The sequence below is a fragment of the Tachypleus tridentatus genome, chromosome 13, assembly GCF_004210375.1.
Source record: "Tachypleus tridentatus isolate NWPU-2018 chromosome 13, ASM421037v1, whole genome shotgun sequence".
NCBI classification, from domain to species: domain Eukaryota; kingdom Metazoa; phylum Arthropoda; class Merostomata; order Xiphosura; family Limulidae; genus Tachypleus; species Tachypleus tridentatus.
Window position 1 is genome coordinate 136,625,878 of NC_134837.1, and position 18,433 is coordinate 136,644,310.

General features: G+C 34.4%; 1 long non-coding RNA gene across 2 annotated transcripts in view; it reads left to right on the forward strand.

Annotated features, from left to right (window-relative positions):
- Positions 1-18,433, forward strand: part of LOC143239459 (uncharacterized) — a 58,783-nt gene that overhangs the window by 23,973 nt on the left and 16,377 nt on the right. The window contains exons 1-2 of one of the 2 annotated variants that reach the window (XR_013021189.1): positions 424-673; positions 897-1,172. This is a non-coding gene — a long non-coding RNA (uncharacterized LOC143239459). Of the gene's footprint in view, positions 1-423; positions 674-896; positions 1,173-18,433 lie in introns of those variants that run through there. The other variant, XR_013021190.1, reaches the window with a different exon arrangement.

The following is an 18,433-nucleotide window of genomic DNA, read 5'->3' on the forward strand; positions in this document are numbered from 1 at the left end:
ATCTTCCTGTTTGTGTACAGGTTCGTTTTTGTTTTCTTTTTCTTTATTAGGGTCAATGCTTTCACATGATAAACTAAACAACTACATATGTGTATGTGTCTGTTGGAAGTGCAGACTCGCCCTGGAAACTTAAAAGAAGCAGTTATATCCTTCACTGACAGTTAGTTATCTAATCTGTGACATTTTGTGTAAACAGTGTAATGGTCTAAATAATTAAAGGAACCATGTTATGTAAAACTTAAAAACTTGTTCACTATCAGTCGCACGTAGTATAATAAATACATTTTGAAGTGCAAGGGTCCCCCTTTTAGGGAAGTATTTAATTAATTAAAATATTACGTAGGCTAGGTTTGGCGCAACATAAAATAAAACAGGAAAGCTTACTTTCTGAATAATAATTTGTATATTTTTAGAATGAAATATTTTAGCTGTTATGAATTAACACACTGTATACTGGTGGTATTGATTTTTTATTTGTTTATTTTAGAGAAAAACCACCTTGGCTATCTGTTGTGTCCATCGGAAAGGGGACGATTTTTATTTGTTCGTTAAGACTTGTTCTCCACCGGCACAGTTGCATGTCCGCGAGCTTATAACGCTAGATATCGAGCTTCGTTACCCGTGGTGGGCAGAACACAGATAGCCCACTGTGTTACTTGGTGCTTCATTACAAGTAAATAAAGTAAATCGATAAGACTTAATTTAAAATAACATCATCTACACTTTAGGCCTAATTAAAATAATTGAAAAGAAAGTTTTTTTAGTGAATTAAAAACCTGTTGTAAAAATAAATTCAAACCCATATATATACATATTGAACAATATTTAACAGACGAAAATACTGTACAGGGTGTAAAAACTAAGCATGTTTCTAACTGTTTTTTCCTTTGTTTCAGGTGTGTCGTAAGGCTACACAAAGAGCTACTTGCGCATAATCGTCTTTGTTTTTCAAATGATACATTAAAAACAACAACAACACCCATCGCCAACTCTTGGGCTAGTTTTGTCTGACGATAAAGTGGGATTTGATCGCCATTCACAGTACATCTGATGAATTAAAGTGCTTACAGCACTTATGTGGTATTGGACTACAAATCATGAATGGTCCGACTACTCTGACCAATAACGCTTCCTTTGCCTAGCCCTTACAACAAGTGGTTGACTACCTTATGGTGAGTATGAATATTTTAAAGAAATATAGATTCTTATTTTCTGAGATAGTGAATTATGAGGAGAAAAGAAGAGCTTTGATGAAAACACTAACTTTTAAATAAACATAACGTGAACTGTGATGACGAGAAACCCACTTGAAGTAAAAAATGTATCTCAAGACGGCTACTATGGGTATTAAAACTTTTATTAAAATAAAGTAGATAACAATGTATTTCTTAACCTGAAGATGACCTAATAAGGTCGAAACGTTGTCCTCTCTCTACTTTATTTTTAAAAGAAAGTTTTAATACCCATACCAGCCGTCTTAAGACACATAACGTGAATTGATTGTGCAACCAGTTATTGTGTGGTTCACAGTGCCCGGATGTTGAAGAGTTGATATATTTATTCGAATATTTTAAAAGTAAATTCACAATAAACGCACCTCTAATAAAGATTAAAATGAGACAGTTTAATTTATTTTTGATCAAAAGGAGCAATAAGTTAACCAACTTAACCATACCATGTAGATGAGGATATTAGTTTAAATTAAAGCGCGTATGTTGCTTCTAGTTTTTCTTTAATGGCTCGAAGTTATCATTATATTTGGCCCAGCATGGTCAGGTGGTACTCGACTCGTAATCTGAGGGTCGTGGGTTCGAATCCCCGTCACACCAAAAATGTTTGCCCTTTCAGCCGTGAGGACGTTATAATGTGACGGTCAATCCCACTATTCGTTTGTAAATGAGTAGTCTAAGAGTTGGCGGTGTGTGGTGATGACTAGCTGCCTTCTCTCTAGTCTTACACTGCTAAATTAGGGATGGCTAGCGCAGATAGCCCTCGTGTAGCTTTGCGCAAAATTCAAAACCAAACAATCCTTTTATTTTACAAAAGCAACTCTTAGGGACGATCGAGTAAGTCCTATTTACAGAGTTCCACTTAGTTTAATTAACTATAAGCATAACAAAAATCACCATTTTACAGTCATTTACCATAGCTGTAATACTTTTGAGCATTATTCTTTGCAAATTCATGAATAAGGGAGCATACCTTGGAACGTTGTTATTATGAATCACAAAGTGGTTCATAATAGGGATCGCAAAGAATTGCATGTAACCCTAATAAAACGTTGAAGCAAAAACCAAAAAAAACACCTTCGCTATTGACTATTAAGGCTGTGCATATATAAAAATGCACAAACAAAGTATATTAAAGTTACAAGTCAGGGAATATCCGCTCAAAAGGGACCATTTGTAAGTTTTCTTATTATTACTGTCCTTTTTCCAACCTACAACAAAAACAGCTTGGTACATTGCACCTTTGGTAGAAGGCTAAGTAAGCTACTATGTTATTGTGAAGTCGATTTGTTTCTTCTATATTTTACATAAGCTGAAGTTAGTGTTCTTACAGATATCTAATGATTTTTAAAATGGTTAAGTACAGAGTGAAACAGGAATTAACAACCAATAATAGATGAGCATTACACGACTGTAACAAGTTTTACAATGAGGTTACTCAATGCTTTGTACACTATACAATTGGTGTCTTTAAGGAGCCAACCACTGCATTATGTATGATTCACTGAGTAAACAAAACTAATATACATAATATTAAATTTTGTTACACACATACGTAGAATAATTATGAAAGTTTATTTAAAGCGATGTCTTAGACGTATATATTTTACTTGAAAAAGCTTCTTTGATACTGGCAAAATTTATACGCGCTTAGTGAGGGTTGTGTCCTTGTCTAAGTCTATATTTGTCCATACGTTATTTATAGTAATTTTAGTTACACAGAGGCTGTAAATACTCATTGTATTCTCAAACAAATCCCCATGACAATCTCCAGCTGCAGGTTAGCATTTTACATCTCGAACTAATGCGATCAAATAGTCAATAGCTACAGTAAATCATCAAGAACCATATTAGCTAGCTATTAGCTATGCTTATTATCATTACAATGTGTAAAGTTAGTTACCATATCATGCAATCCTTTACCCATAGTTGAGCATAAAAGAAACCAGCAAACAAGATAAATAAAATCTTGGGAATTTAAAATCCTGCAAATAGGGATTCTAAAAAAACGAATAAAACACGATGGTGATATAGTAATTATTCACTGAAACTACGGATCCCTATTTTGAGTCCACCAAATGTAATTTTGGATAATAGCGTGGAACCAAAATAGGGATTATAACTTGAGTCTCCAGCTTTCTTTCCTTACTTTTTTCACGATCCCTCTTTGTATGTTTTTAAATTCACAGTTTCTTATTTATCCTGTATATATAACATCGTCTCGCTGATATATTAGTGGGATATACCTCTAGTATGAATAACAACGTTGAAGATATTGATAGCAAGTTTAAAAGCAAAATAATATAAAATAAATTAATTTGATTTAAAGATGATTTAGTTAAGCGACTCTCGTGATAAAATTCAACAAAATGGCTGCGTTTGAAGACAGAATGCCTAAGTTGATTGTTTGTTTTGAATTTCGCGCAAAGCTACTCGAGGGCTATCTGCGCTAGCCGTCCCCAATTTAGCAGTGTAAGACTAGAGGGAAGACAGCTAGTCATCACCACCCACCGCCAACTCTTCGGCTACTCTTTTACTAACGAATAGTGGGATTGATCGTCACATTATAATGCCCCCACGGCTGAAAGGGCGAGCATGTTTGGTGCGACCGGGATTCGAACCCGCGACCCTCGGATTACCAGTCGAACGCCTTAACACGCTTGGCCCGTTAAGTTGATACGTTAGATCAAAGGTAGTTGAGTTTCAGTTATGAATACTGATATACTGTGATGCGACTCAGGTGTATGGGTATAAAATATTCTAAGTAGGAGATAAATCGAATTTCGGATTACAGCACTGTAATCCCCATACTTCGGATTCATCTGGGGATTATTTCTGTTAGAAAAAAATTAAATAAGTATACACGTTGATTGTGAAGCGCAAAGCTACATACATAATGGATTGTCCGTGCTGTGGTCATTATGGGTACTGAAACCAGGTTTTAGCATTTATGTTTACCCCTGAGCCACTGAATAAGAACCGTTGTGATTTGTGTTTACAAAACACGAATTTAAAATGGCGTTCTAAACTAGAAAATGGTTTTACGTTATTTTAATTTTTGGTATTTTGAAGAAATAGAAACAGCAGTTAAAGATTATGAAATTTATATTGTCAAAGAAGAAAATAAAAACGGTTGTTAAGTAAATAAACGATGTGCTAAAATTCGCTTTCTCGAGTGAAAGACCAAATAAGTCATAATCTGATTATTGTAGAAGTCATATAAGTAGCGAGGACTCATTTCGACTTACATGTTCTAGTAATATTTGCAGGTGCCCTTTTCGTTGCACGTGACAATGATTTAGAATGCTGACTGTTGTAAAAATAGTTAACTAGCATTGGGTGTAAGGTAGCGACTCGTTTTCACAGTTATGACGTTTTCTATTTGTAACGTCGTATAAAAAAACTGTCTGGTGACGTACGAAAACAACAAAAGTCTACCAGACGTGGAAAAAAAAAAGGACAATGAAAATTTCAGTGGATAACAGCTAGCTAATATGATATTTTTAAAGAACATTTACTTACACACACATATATATATATACCCTACCAGCCACGTAATCCTGAAAGGTTAAATAGTGAACAGTTACCTTTTATAGTGAATAATGTTAACTAGTTTTAACAGTGAACAGTGTTAGCTAGATTTGATAGTGAACAACTATAGTTTTTATTAGTGAATAGGTTTATCCAATTTTATTAGTGAATAGGTTTATCCAATTTTATTAGTGAATAGGTTTATCCAATTTTAATAGTGAACAGTGTTAGTTAGTTTTGATAGTGAGCAGCTTTAATTTTAAAAGTAAATAGTTTTAACTAATTTTAACAATGCATAGCTTTAACTAGTTTCAATATTGAACAACTTTAAACATTATTGACTTGAAAATTCTAGAGAATTGACATAATTCTAAGCAGATAAATGAGTTGCTTTTCCATTGTATTTTGTATCATGTTAACAGCACTTTTAAACAGAAGACAAAACTGCTTATCTGAGTTTTCTTGCTTCCAAAAGGTGATATAACGTTTTGAACATACAAACCTCTGTTTTCATTGCATTTGTAACGTTTCATTTTCCGATTTTTTCTTGCTACCTAGCACTAGGTGGCGTCGCTTATAAAACATGTACATTTTCAACACATTTTTAACGCTTCATTTAAACTTATCACGTTTATAACGAGGCTTTCGGGTACGGGTCAGGTAAGGAGCTGTCACGTGCATCCTTTTATTTACGATGGGATTCGGGATTTCAACCTTTTATTACATCAGCACCGCCTCGGGATTATATATTAACCAAGAGTGTCTCGTGCCCTCGCCCCTTTCCTTTCGCTAAAGCATAGTGTACGGGGCTTAACCACTCCACCTTTTCATCAATCCTCAAAATACGCCTGTTTTAAATAATTTTTTTATCAGATTATGTTGACCAAGTGTGCCTATTCGTGATTTGAATCGCTTATTCCAAAAAGAAGTCTCTCTACAGGCAGACATTAACTTACATAGTTTGGCGGTTTCTCATGTGAAGCGACCCCTTACGATTCGAAAGGGGAAGAATTATTGTGTAGGCCAGTTGCTGTTATTAACACTTACTAGGTTAGTCTACTACTGAAAAAGAAATAAATTTCTAGATCAAGCACAAGCCAGAGAATCTTGAACGCTATTCAACCACAGTATCGTTAATTCATTATTAAACGTATGCTATTTAACTACACTTATTTAAGTTTGTTTCTTTAGCATTATTATTATAGTATAGCGCAAACAGATTGTGGATCCGCGCCCCATTGTTAAAAACAAAAGCGCACTTTGCATTAAGGGTCGTGGGCGAAGAGTGTAGAAAAGTTCTACTATTCAGTTAAACAAGAGTAAAAAAACAGTTGGCGGTGAGTACTTTCGACTAGTTGCCTTCTCTCTGGTCCACTAATTCAAAATCAGAAACTATCTAGTGATTCAGCAATAAGTGCGAAAACGTATAACTCTGAAAACCGAGTTTTGATACATGTGGTGGGCAAAGTAAAGATAACCCATTGTGTAGGTTTATGCTTATAACAACAAACAAACAAACAAACAAACAAACAAATCAAAATTAGGGACAGTTACGTGCAAAAATTATAAGGCTCTTCAACAAACAAAGAAACTTTCTAATTTTACACTCTAGAAACTGTTTAAGGAGCAGAAAATATTGAAAGTGAAACGTCTATATCAGGTTTTAAAAACGAAGTTTTCAAGAAAACACATAAAGACAAGTTGGGTTTTTATTCTTCCAAATGATTTCGTTGATGAGGAAGTGTGATATTTTCAAAACGTGCTTGCTGGTGTAAACACATAAAACTGCTGGTACGGTTAACGTGGAACCAGTTTCACCATATGGTCTCCATAAAACCTTTTTCTTTTGAACTCTTGATGTTTATTAAAGAACTCGAAAAGTAAGAACAAAATCTTAAAATATTTTTTCTTGATTCTTTGGAAAGAAAGACATTAGCTTCGGGAAAGTTCTAGGCAAACAAACAAAAAGATGGGGTCTTTTCTGTGTATTTCATAATGCATTATTGAAAATACTAGTTTTTGGAAAACAAGTTACTTCTTAAAACATTTGGTGAGATCACCCAACATAAAAGTCAACAATTCTTTAAACTTTGTATATTGTTTTCCTTGCCAAACACTGATCAAGTTTCAAAATATATCATTACATTTAAAATACACAATTACCTTAAAATATCATCCGCTCAGTTTTATTTATTTCGTCAAATGTAAATGTGTAAAAATTAACTTAAGAAATGAATGTAATATAAATTGTTTTGGACATTCTGCTCCCCAGTGGCTCAACGGTATGTTTGCGGACTTACAACTCTAAACTGCGGGTTTCGATACCCGTGGTGGGCAGAGCACAGATAGCCCATTGCTTAACTCAAAAACAACACATAAACAATTGGAAATTCTTTACAGAAATGTATCATTCCGTTGTTAAAAGAAGGTGTTGTTGTTCTTATGACAATTAAGAAAATTCCCATCTTATTATAATTTTTTTTCCTTGTATCTTCATAAATAATGAATAGGATTACAGCACAGAAGACTGGATTAATGAATGCATGCATTGAAACATTTATCCACCGATATCTTGTTTGTTAAAGTAGCAATGTATGATCGCGCAAGAAAAATGTAGATTTTTTCGTCGATTCAAAATTCCGAGTTTTCGATGTAACAGCTAGCAACTGCGAAATTCCTGGATATTCTAGTTCAACATGATACATAGCTATCTAACTAGTCTCTGTGTTCAACACGATTCATAATTGTTATATCGCTAGCCATCGAGTGTAAATACGTCTTATATTTCTATTTAAAATAACAACGCTATAAGACGATTTTTAATTCTGCCATACGGACACTGCTGGTAGTAGAATAATTATCTCAAATGTTTCCGGGAAGATGAACAAAGTTACTTCCGGGGTCGAAGGATACTTGGCTCCAGGCCTTGGCACAAACAGAGAAGAAAATATAAATATCTTTAAGTTTTTAACCAAGGGTTGAATCATATATGGCCGACGCTTGTATAGACCTTTTTTTAAAAATAGAAACATAGTTTGTATGTTTCTTTCAAAGTAATGCCCTCTTTAAGATCAACCAACACATTATAACGCCCCCTGGAGCTATTATAGTCAAATCTAACTTCAGGGAGGTTACTTTGTTAATGTATTTCAGAACATAAAGAATACTTTTTCATCAAAATGTTCTTAGGATAATTATAACCTCGAACTTAGTGTCAAGATCTATTGTATATTCTTTTGCGCTACCAGCAGACTACAAGTGCCTTCCCTCCCCGAGGGCTAAAAACGTTAAATATCGAGCTTTGACACCTACGGTAGGCAGAGCACAGACAGTCTAAGGTGAACTTTGTGCTTTTGCAACATACACATAAAACAACAACTAGCTGAAAATAAAATATTGTTAATAAAATATTAACTCACACTTGCCTAGCAGTTCGAATCTCAACACCAAAGACGTTTTAACCCTTTCTATGACGGAGGGGTATTAAAGTGATAATCAATCTACTGTTCGATTACAGTAGCCCGAAAATTGTCGGTTGATGTGTTAGGAGGTTGTCTTCCATCAAGTCTAGCACTTGAAAATTAGGGACGGTTAGCGGAGCTAGCTCTCGAGTAGCTTTGCGCGAAATTCAACAATCAAAACAATACTGATGGTGTTTCGTGTGTGCACGTAAATCATGTGTTATTAGAAACCATGAAGCCAATAATGTAATGAACTCAGAAGCATTCGACACATAAATGATTATAAAAATTGTGTTTGAAAAGTCGACAGAAATTTGGTTCCAACTGGTAAGTTTAGGGTTAAAATCTCTCATTTCAGCTTAAAAATAAATGTATGTTATTTCATAAACTGTAAGAAATGTTTTTATAACATGAGGAATACTCCGAAAATAATAATGCAACTAAAGATATTGTACAAAATTCCTTTGTATTAATGAGACCTCTGACGGTTAGTTATCCAGAGGGTCATAGGTAAGCTTACCGATATACAATGTTAAAGTTTATGGTTCGATATCCTCGCCATGATTAGATGCACAGATATTCCGTTATGAAACTTTGTAGTAAAACAATAACAACCGTAAAGGTTAAATATTAGATTTTGAACGGTTTTGAGTAAATATTTAAAGTGACATATAAATATGACGTAATAAATGTCTTTGTAGCCCACTTAGAACGCACCTGTTTTTTGTATTTTTTGTTTGTTTATGTTTTAATTAAAGCCTGGCCCACTTTATGATTTCCGCCAACTATCCTTTAGTGTTTCTACCACTAAGTGGGACATTGATCCGACCTTTTTACATAGAGTTGACTTGACGCCACGAATAGCTCCACCTAGCGGTCTAACAATCAAGAGTGAATGGGAAAGGAAGCTTGTGAATATTGAATCTGGAATATTCCAGGGTTGTGATCTTGGATGACACATTATCCTGTAGATACTACCAGCCTTCAGGGGTAGTTTGTACAAATTGTGTTTTTTTTTTATTAAGCACAAAGCTACACAAAGACCATCTGTGCTCTCCCCACTACGGGTATCGAAACCAGGTTTCTAGCGATATAAGTCCGCAGGCATAGCGCTATGTCACTAAGGAGGAGGGGCTTTGCTTTTTCTTCTTTAGTTGCTTAGTGATAAAATAGTTTCTTTGTTGTGTTGTATTACTTTACAACCTTTATAAATTATAATAACATTAAAATCTTAAATTTAAGTAAGTCATTGAATTTACATTAATAATATCTGCTTTATCGGTAATTGTACTCTACAGAGATGACCAATTCTACAGTATATAATCAGTTGTCTGTACCTGCTAAAGCAGAAGAAAGAATGATACTTATATATTTATCGATTTATTTGATACCTTGTATAAGATACTTAATATTTTCTTTAAACAGAATGCATTACCTATGATTTCTGGACGATATGAATTAAAAGACGTATCTAGGTAACGTATATTTTATCATTTAAAAATACCTTAAACCTAAAACCGTGAATATACGGTGACGAGTACTTCTCGAATTCTCTGTTAAATTTCATAAAACTCCTTCATTCCTATTTTCAGCTAAATAACATTGACTCCTGTATAATACAGAGTCCTGACCGTTACGTACTTACTTGACTCCCGTATAACACAGAGTACTGACCGTTACGTACGTACTTGCATGTTTATGAGACGACTGAATTACAAACATTTGTATAGGAAAAGTAATATATGATTCTAGAAAAATCAGTTTTTTAATAAATATACTTTATTAACTTATAATGTTTGACAGATACTTACCTTGTGGTAGTTCACATATAACAATATTATAACACGATGATAAGTCCTTCCTGCCGCAACAATTCATTAATGGGTTGAAGAAACCTACGTTGTAGTGTTAACTCTAGTCACCAGAGTAGAGTAAGGACTCCTGTCGTTGACTTTAGAGATCATAGTCAGTTAGGACTCCTATCACTGAAACTATATACTATAATCAGAGTGGACTCCTGTTATTGACTCTAGACACCATAGACAGTGAGGGCTTATGTCATTGTCTGTAAACACCAGAGTCAAGACAATTTGTGTCACTGACTGCAGATACCAGTTGCAAGTGGTGTATTCTTTCAGTGTTTGTAGACGCCAAATGCAGGTGATGATTTCTGTCACTGTCTGTAGACATCAGATACAAGTGATCGCTTTTGTCACTGTCTGTAGACACAAGATACAAGTGATGGCTTCTGTTTGTAGACACCAAATACAAGTGATGGTTTTTGCCACTGCCTTGTGACACAAGACACTACTGTAAGATTTCATGGTTACTGAACCTAAATTTGATAATGGAATTTGTACTTACTCACTTTCTGTATTGTGTGATGTACTTTAATCTGTGTTTACACCCCCCATTCACAAATTAGCGGGCCTAACCGTGGCGCATGTGCTCAGGTACCAAAGTTTTGAGGTCTGAACATCAGTTAGTATATTTCTAGAGACCGACCAGTGATAGTCGCATCGCACACCAAACAACAGACAATCAGGACTAATAGGAGATAGGAATTTTATTGCAATACTGTGAACGTCAGTTAGTTCAGATGTTAGTTTTTGGACTGACAGTAGATAGTTTGAGTTTAAATATATGTCTGGATATCATTTAGTTTAATTTCAAGTGTTAATTTCGTCACGTTTCAGCTTATTTTATAATACTTTTTTATTTTACTTTGTTATTTCTAAAATTAATTATTTGATTCTTGTCCCTTTCCAATTGGCAGAACAACCAGCCCGCTTCTCCCATCAGGAGATACAAATATTGAAGTCAATCGACTTTATCAGGCCCATTCACGCAAAATCCGTAAGTTTAGAAGCAAAAGTAAATCAAAGTGTTCTGCGGAAAACTAGAAAGTTTAACTATGTTTTAAACTACACAAAGGCGAAAAAAACTCTTTTAACAAATAACGTTATTTTTTTTTATGATGTGATGATTTTACACGTCATCTGAACTGTATATCGCTTCATTTTCTTGCTGTAATGAGCCGGTGCACAATCTGAACTTCAAATAAGTTTATTTTTATGCTCTGTTGATTCGACATTGATATGAACTACAGATGATTAGTTATTCCGCTAACACTTGTAAATGAACAGTTGGTCGATATGGTTTCACATCTACAAATTTTATTGCATTCATTTTGGTACGTAGTGGGGCCACCATAAATAAAAGGGAAAGGGTGGTGATGTGATCTTCAATTATCCTTTACCACCCACTCCTCTGAACGAATTGTTCTCAGGGCACCTTTAGTGTCCGGAATTTTCCAACATCATTCCACACGTGCTCCTTGGAGCTGAGGGTCTGGTAAGTGTATTGGTTTCTTCATTCAGTCAGCTCTTGTTTCGGCAGGTGTAATGTTCAGGCGTTAGCATGCATTAGGCTGATTCAGGGCGAGTTGCACGTCATTAAAACAAAATAGAGTGTACTACATAAATAATTTTCCATACCTTATGGAGCGAAGTCTTCCCAGTGAACCGGTTACCAAACACCTAATTCTGTCTCAAAACAGAAACACTGAAAGTAAGGTCAGCCAGAATAAATGAAGAGCATTTATTTATTGGTGTTGTAGAATGTACATGAAAGCGAGATGTAATTTATAACTATTATCGCTACTGGAAAAAAAGACCATTAACAAGGGTGTACAATTAATTGATTCTTCATAAATGTTTTACCGAAATAAACAACAATTCGATACTCCAAAACGATAAGCAAAAAACAATACTTAAATGAGAAAATAACCAATCCCATTTTTAATGTAAATTTACTCAGATGTTCCTTGGTGGCTAAGCGATAAGTCTTAGAGCTTATAATGTTAAACATCGGGTTTTGATACTCACTGTGGCCAGAACATGTAAAGTTAATTGTTTGGATTTGCACCTAACAACAAAACATACAAGTCACCCATTGCGATGCTAATGTTTCCTTACACGATAATAGAAAATTTTATTTATTGTTTCCAATGTACGCAGTAACAGAAAGTTTTATTCATTGTTATCAATACACATAGTAACAGAACGATTTTATTTATTGTAACCAATAAATACAAAAATAGATCATTTTTATGTATTGTTACCAATACACACGATAACAAAACGATTTTATTTATTGTAACTAATAAATACGATAATAGATCATTTTTATTTACTGTTACCAATACATACGATAACAGTTTTGAATTTCGCACAAAACTACTCGAGAGCTATCTGCGCTCGCCGTCCCTAATTTAGTAGTGTAAGACTAGAGAGATGAGAGCTAGTCATCACCACCCACCGCCAACTCTTGGGCTACTCTTTTACCAACGAATAGTGGGACTAACCGTTACATTATAACGTCTCCACGGTTGGGAGGGCGAGCATGTTTGGTGCGACCGGGATTCGTACTCGGCTTAAGAGTCGAATGCCTTAACACCCTTGGCCATGCCGGGCCTCACACGATAACAGAACGATTTTATTTACTGTAACTAATAAATACGATAATAGATCATTTTTATTTATTATTACCAATACACACGATAACAGAACGTTTCTATTTATTGTTATCAATACACACAGTAACAGAACGATTTTATTTATTGTAACTAATAAGTACGATAATAGATCATTTTATTTATTGTTAACGATATACACGATAACAGAACGATTTTATTTACTGTAACTAATAAATACGATAATAGATCATTTTTATTTATTATTACCAATACACACGATAACAGAACGTTTCTATTTATTGTTATCAATACACACAGTAACAGAACGATTTTATTTATTGTAACTAATAAATACGATAATAGATCATTTTATTTATTGTTACCGATATACACGATAACAGAACGATTTTATTTACTGTAACTAATAAATACGATAATAGATCATTTTTATTTATTATTACCAATACACACGATAACAGAACGTTTCTATTTATTGTTATCAATACACACAGTAACAGAACGATTTTATTTATTGTAACTAATAAATACGATAATAGATCATTTTATTTATTGTTACCGATATACACGATAACAGAACATTTTTATTTATTGTTATACAAACGAACAAAACTTTTTTACATATTGTTTCTCATAATTTTTTTTGTGAAAAGTTATCTTTGATAATTATGAATATACCAGGTTCTATCCGTTATGAAAAACTGCAGGATTGGCTTTGATATATAGTTTATTTTTGTTGTTGTTTTAATGACATAGAAGATAAAATTATATATTTATTTGACATAGAGATAATATTGGTCAAAATAGAAAGCAATATATTAGCTATGCTTGACGAGAAATGTCTACATTTTCTATGATAACCGAATGTTTGAATTATTGTTTATGATATATAGAATCAGCCACTATTTCCGAATTAATTTAGTCAAAATTTCAGAAATAAATATTCAATGTTTTACAATTAAATAGTCAAGATTTCGTAAGTAAGTAGTCGAAACCTCTGAATTACGTGGTCAACGTTTCAGAAAATTAAGTGGTCAATATTTCAGAAACAACTGAACATTTCACCAGGATCTGTTTTTATCACACTGTAGATCATTTTGTTTGTTATTCGTGTTACTTTTTAATGCAATCTCAGAATATGATATATATAGTTTCTTATGAAGTTAGAATTTACAACGTTGATGAGTAAGAAATTGTTTCTCTTCTCTTCTGCTTCTCACCAACGATCTTTAACGTATTGAGTGGTTTAGCAACAACTTGGTGCAGACGGCTTCTTCAATCTTCAATAATTTAAGAGTTAGATCAGTCCAGGTCGGCCATAACTCCATAGATTTAGTAGATTAAGATTTATTACATTCAGTAAACTAGTTTAAAGTCATTGGCCTTTGCTGTAAGTGTAGAGGGTATAAAAATGGAGAACCTTCTGACGTAGAAACTGTCCCGAGCAGTTGGTTAGCACGTGTTGTTTCTTCTTATTAATAATATCAAAGAGCAACTCATTACTTACTATTATAAATAAATGCATTGAAGTCTTCCAGTAAATAATTTAAAAATTATCGAACAGTACAGCATTAAATGAATTAAATGACCAAAAACAACCCTTCTCACTAAACTTTGCACTTCTATTGTTCTTCTAAGTAGTAGATTCTTCTAATCTGTGTAACCTAAATTTGGTAAATATTAAACCATCAGTCTAACGGTCGAAAACAACAAATTCGAACATCTTTACAACTTTATTTTATTATTTTTGAATAATCATGAACTTAAATTAATGATAATGTTTGAATGTCACCTCAGTGTCTGTACCTCTTGTGATGGAAGAGGACGTTTAACTTTATATTAAAGTGGGGAAGGCAAAAGAAAAAACTACTTGACATGCACACGGATAGAAGTCTAATCCTATAGATATAAGAAAAGCCGAAATTTAAAACTGTAAGAGCAAACGTTTCCGCTAATCTGCTTTGATACTTTGGTTTCTGAATTTTTTCTTTTTACTTTGAGAACCGTCTCCATTTTTATACAGTTAAAGATAACCAATCATTTTTATACCCTTTGGTGGTGTACTTTTTCAGTATTTAACAAAGAGATTTTCTCTTTCATCACTCATGAAGTCTGAGAGCTTATAACGCAATAATTTAGGAATCAATCCCGCGGTGGACACAGCAGCCGCAAAGTGCGGAGCGCAGTTTTATGGTAACAGGACGCTACTAAGTACAGTGAAATGGTTTAAATTGATAATAATCACTAATAGTCTTTATCAAATCGTCTAAGCTGGTCTGTCAGTTTGTCTATTTCTTTCTAGCAAAGCCGTATTGAGCTATCTACTGTGTCCATCCGAGGAATCGAACCCCGGATTATAGCGTTGTAATTCGTTAAACTTACCGCTGTCTCATCGGTGTAGGCTAGCCAAAATGACGTAACTGGTTTGATTTGGAGAAGAAAAAAAATCAAGTCATCGTACAAAACCAATATACCCTTCCCGCCAAACATGCTTGCCCTTTCAGCCGTGGGGGCGTTATAATGTGACGGTCAATCCCACTATTCGTTGGTAAAAGAGTAGCCCAAGAGTTGGCGGTGGGTGGTGATGACTAGCTCCCTTCCCTCTAGTCTTACACTGCTAAATTAGGGACGGCTAGCACAGATAGCCCTCGAGTAGCTTTGTGCGAAATTCAAAACACACACACAAAATCAATATGATTTTTTTTTTATGCAGTCACACGTACTGACTGAAATTCTACAGATGTTATAACTAGTTCTCCCAAATAACATTCTAAATTGGAAGAGTTGGAAGTATTATATGTTTTTTTATTATTATTATACCAATCGTTTCGGCAGCTCAGTTCTCATCTTTCGAGAACTGTTTGTGACAATGTATTCTCTTGTTAATTGTGTTTATGCAGCCTTATTCCCAGCTCTAACACTTATTCCATAAGAAGATTCTCGACACCAGAGGGAAAAAAATATTAAAAAACGAGTATTGGATAGAATCTGAAGAACACACTCTCTTAAGACTCACGTCGACACGAATGTCGCTACGCACCTCTTCTGTCAAGTGTTGTTTTTTTTAGCCCATAGGGGGACCTATTTCGTATTCGGCAAGTCCAGCTAAGTCCCATACATTTGTCTATAGAAAAATCAGTAATAACTTGGCACTTATAGAAAAATGCCAATCCTTGTAGATGTGCGAGTAGAGCTTTGTTGTTTTCAAGAGGTTTTCTTACCTCGTCGTGTTGGTGTTGGCATATAATAGTCTTATCGTAGAATCATTAGAAGTAAATCTAGTTTTATGCGGGTTTCTCTTGGTATTTATGTATAAGTTCGTTAATAATGAAGTTTTAGTGAAAAAGTACAAAAATCATTATTATTATTCTACGATTTTTTTTAATATATAAGGAGGTGAATTTTATATTCCATAGAAAAAATGTTTACCAGTACACATCACGGAATATTTCCTTTATCATCAGTGAAAAGATTGATAACCAATCCAACAATAACTAAACATTATATATCGTTGCGTATATTTTCAGTATAAAGGTATGTGTCAACTATCAGTCTTACATACCTTATCAGCTAAAAGAAATACAGTAACACCCACACTGTGACCAGTTGAGGAATACAGTTCACATCAGAAAGGAACATCTACACCATCCTCAAGTTCACATCGGACAAAAACATTCACGCCATGGTCGATTGAGGAACGCAGTTTAGATTAGAAAATAACAACCACACCATAACCAACTGAAGAAAACAAGTGTTAAACACATGGTGTATTCTCTAACAACATTTATAATATTTCATACAAAAAAAGATAGTTTTGGAAAACAGTAATAATGTGCATTGTTATTTAGAAATTGAATAGTGACTTGATATCAGTATTTGGAAAACAATAGACATAATACATGTCTTAAAGGTGAGCGTTCAAAGTGATCTTGACAAAGCTTTGCATGGCGTGAAGGAGTCCAGTTCTTCTATTGACCATCCGCACCCACTGTCGCCACCTTGCTGGTTCCTTCTCCTTGCACGGAAACGAAAAGAAGCTTTTGCCCGATGCCGAACCGTTTTTACAACCATAAGCAACGCAGTAAATCATGTTATCATAAAACAAACATAAAGTAGCAATATCAAGACAAAAAATAGTCTCACAACGTATGTAATCCGAAAAAATACTGATAGATTTACATACAACACCAGCACTGAAAGGAACACAATAGTCGGCGCGCAACGAAGTGTATTTGGCAACTATTACGTCACGGAAACAGCCGAACGACCGAGAGGAACTTGAGTTCGAGGACCTGCATATTTTGTTTCATTTTTTACTCAAAAACTAAAGTTTTTAAAAATATGGCAACCACACAGGAATTATACCTAACCAAAGTACAGTTTCTAAGGCAATTATTAAATTTGTTGAAAATTCACCTTTAACGTAAACTCTTAAAACAAAAATACTGCATAGAAAGGTTCGCTAGAAGTTATGTTTTTGATAGCAGTTTCGTTGTTTTTTACAGTAACACCTACCGTTTTTGATGTATTCTGTTGCATTAAGAAACCCATAAAATTATGCAATCGCAATTAGTTTTAATGTGTCGAAAACACGCACACACTAGTTATCAATTATCCTAATTAAAAAATCTTTTTAAGTGAAGCTGCACTATCATTTAAATCCCTGGAAAAATGCGTTGGCCTTGCATGGTAGTCAGTACAATAGCTTTAAGTTACAATTTTGTCACGGAGTGAAATATGTTGCTTCAGAACCAACTACTTAAATTCATGTCAAATTTACTTCTGACTAAAATGCTGGAACTGGTTTTAATGTTTCTGAAATTTCATTTTATAATTCTGTGAAGAAGTTTCATGTCTGTTTGCTGTTAGACGTAAAGTCATACAACAAGCTATTTGAGCTGTGTCCTTTATGGGTATCGAAATCCAATTTTTAGCTTTTGAACCACCACAGAGCCACTGCGGGGAGGGGAGACAGAAATTATGTTTAAAATTATTTATCTTCCAATCTTTTTTTTCTTTTTTTACATTTCAGATTATGCTTGGTTTCAAGTAGTCTAAATTGTAAGAATGTTAAGCTTCGTTATCATCAGTTTAGAAACATTTGGCTATCTTTGTTTTATTAGTTTGTGGGGCCTCACTGGCCATAAAGATGATCTCTTCGAGTCACTAACCTGACATCCACATTGAAAACACAGCAGGCTGTTTCTTTATTGGTGCAACTAGAAGACGTGATGCTTTATAATATTTATGTAAATAACACCAATATAGGTTTGAATAGTTCTCTCTCCGGCAATAGATAGAGCATTGATCGAGAAGCTGAGAAAGAAAGAGAGGTCAGAACCAACAAAAAAATTTGCCCGGCATGACCAAGCGTGTTAAGGCGTGCGACTCGTAATCTGAGGGTCGCGGGTTCGCATCCTGTCGCGCCAAACATGCTCGCCCTCCCAGCCTTGGGGGTGTTATAACGTGACGGTCAATCCCACTATTCGTTGGTAAAAGAGTAGCCCAAGAGTTGGCGGTGAGTGGTTATGACTAGCTGCCTTCCGTCTAGTCTTACACTGCTAAATTAGGGACGGCTAGCACAGATAGCCCTCGAGTAGCTTTGTGTGAAATTCAAAACAAACCAAACAGAAAATTTCTATGTTATGCACAATATAAAATATATTAATCGATGTTAAAAGTCACAGGCGTAATTCTAATCAATCATTTCATAATAA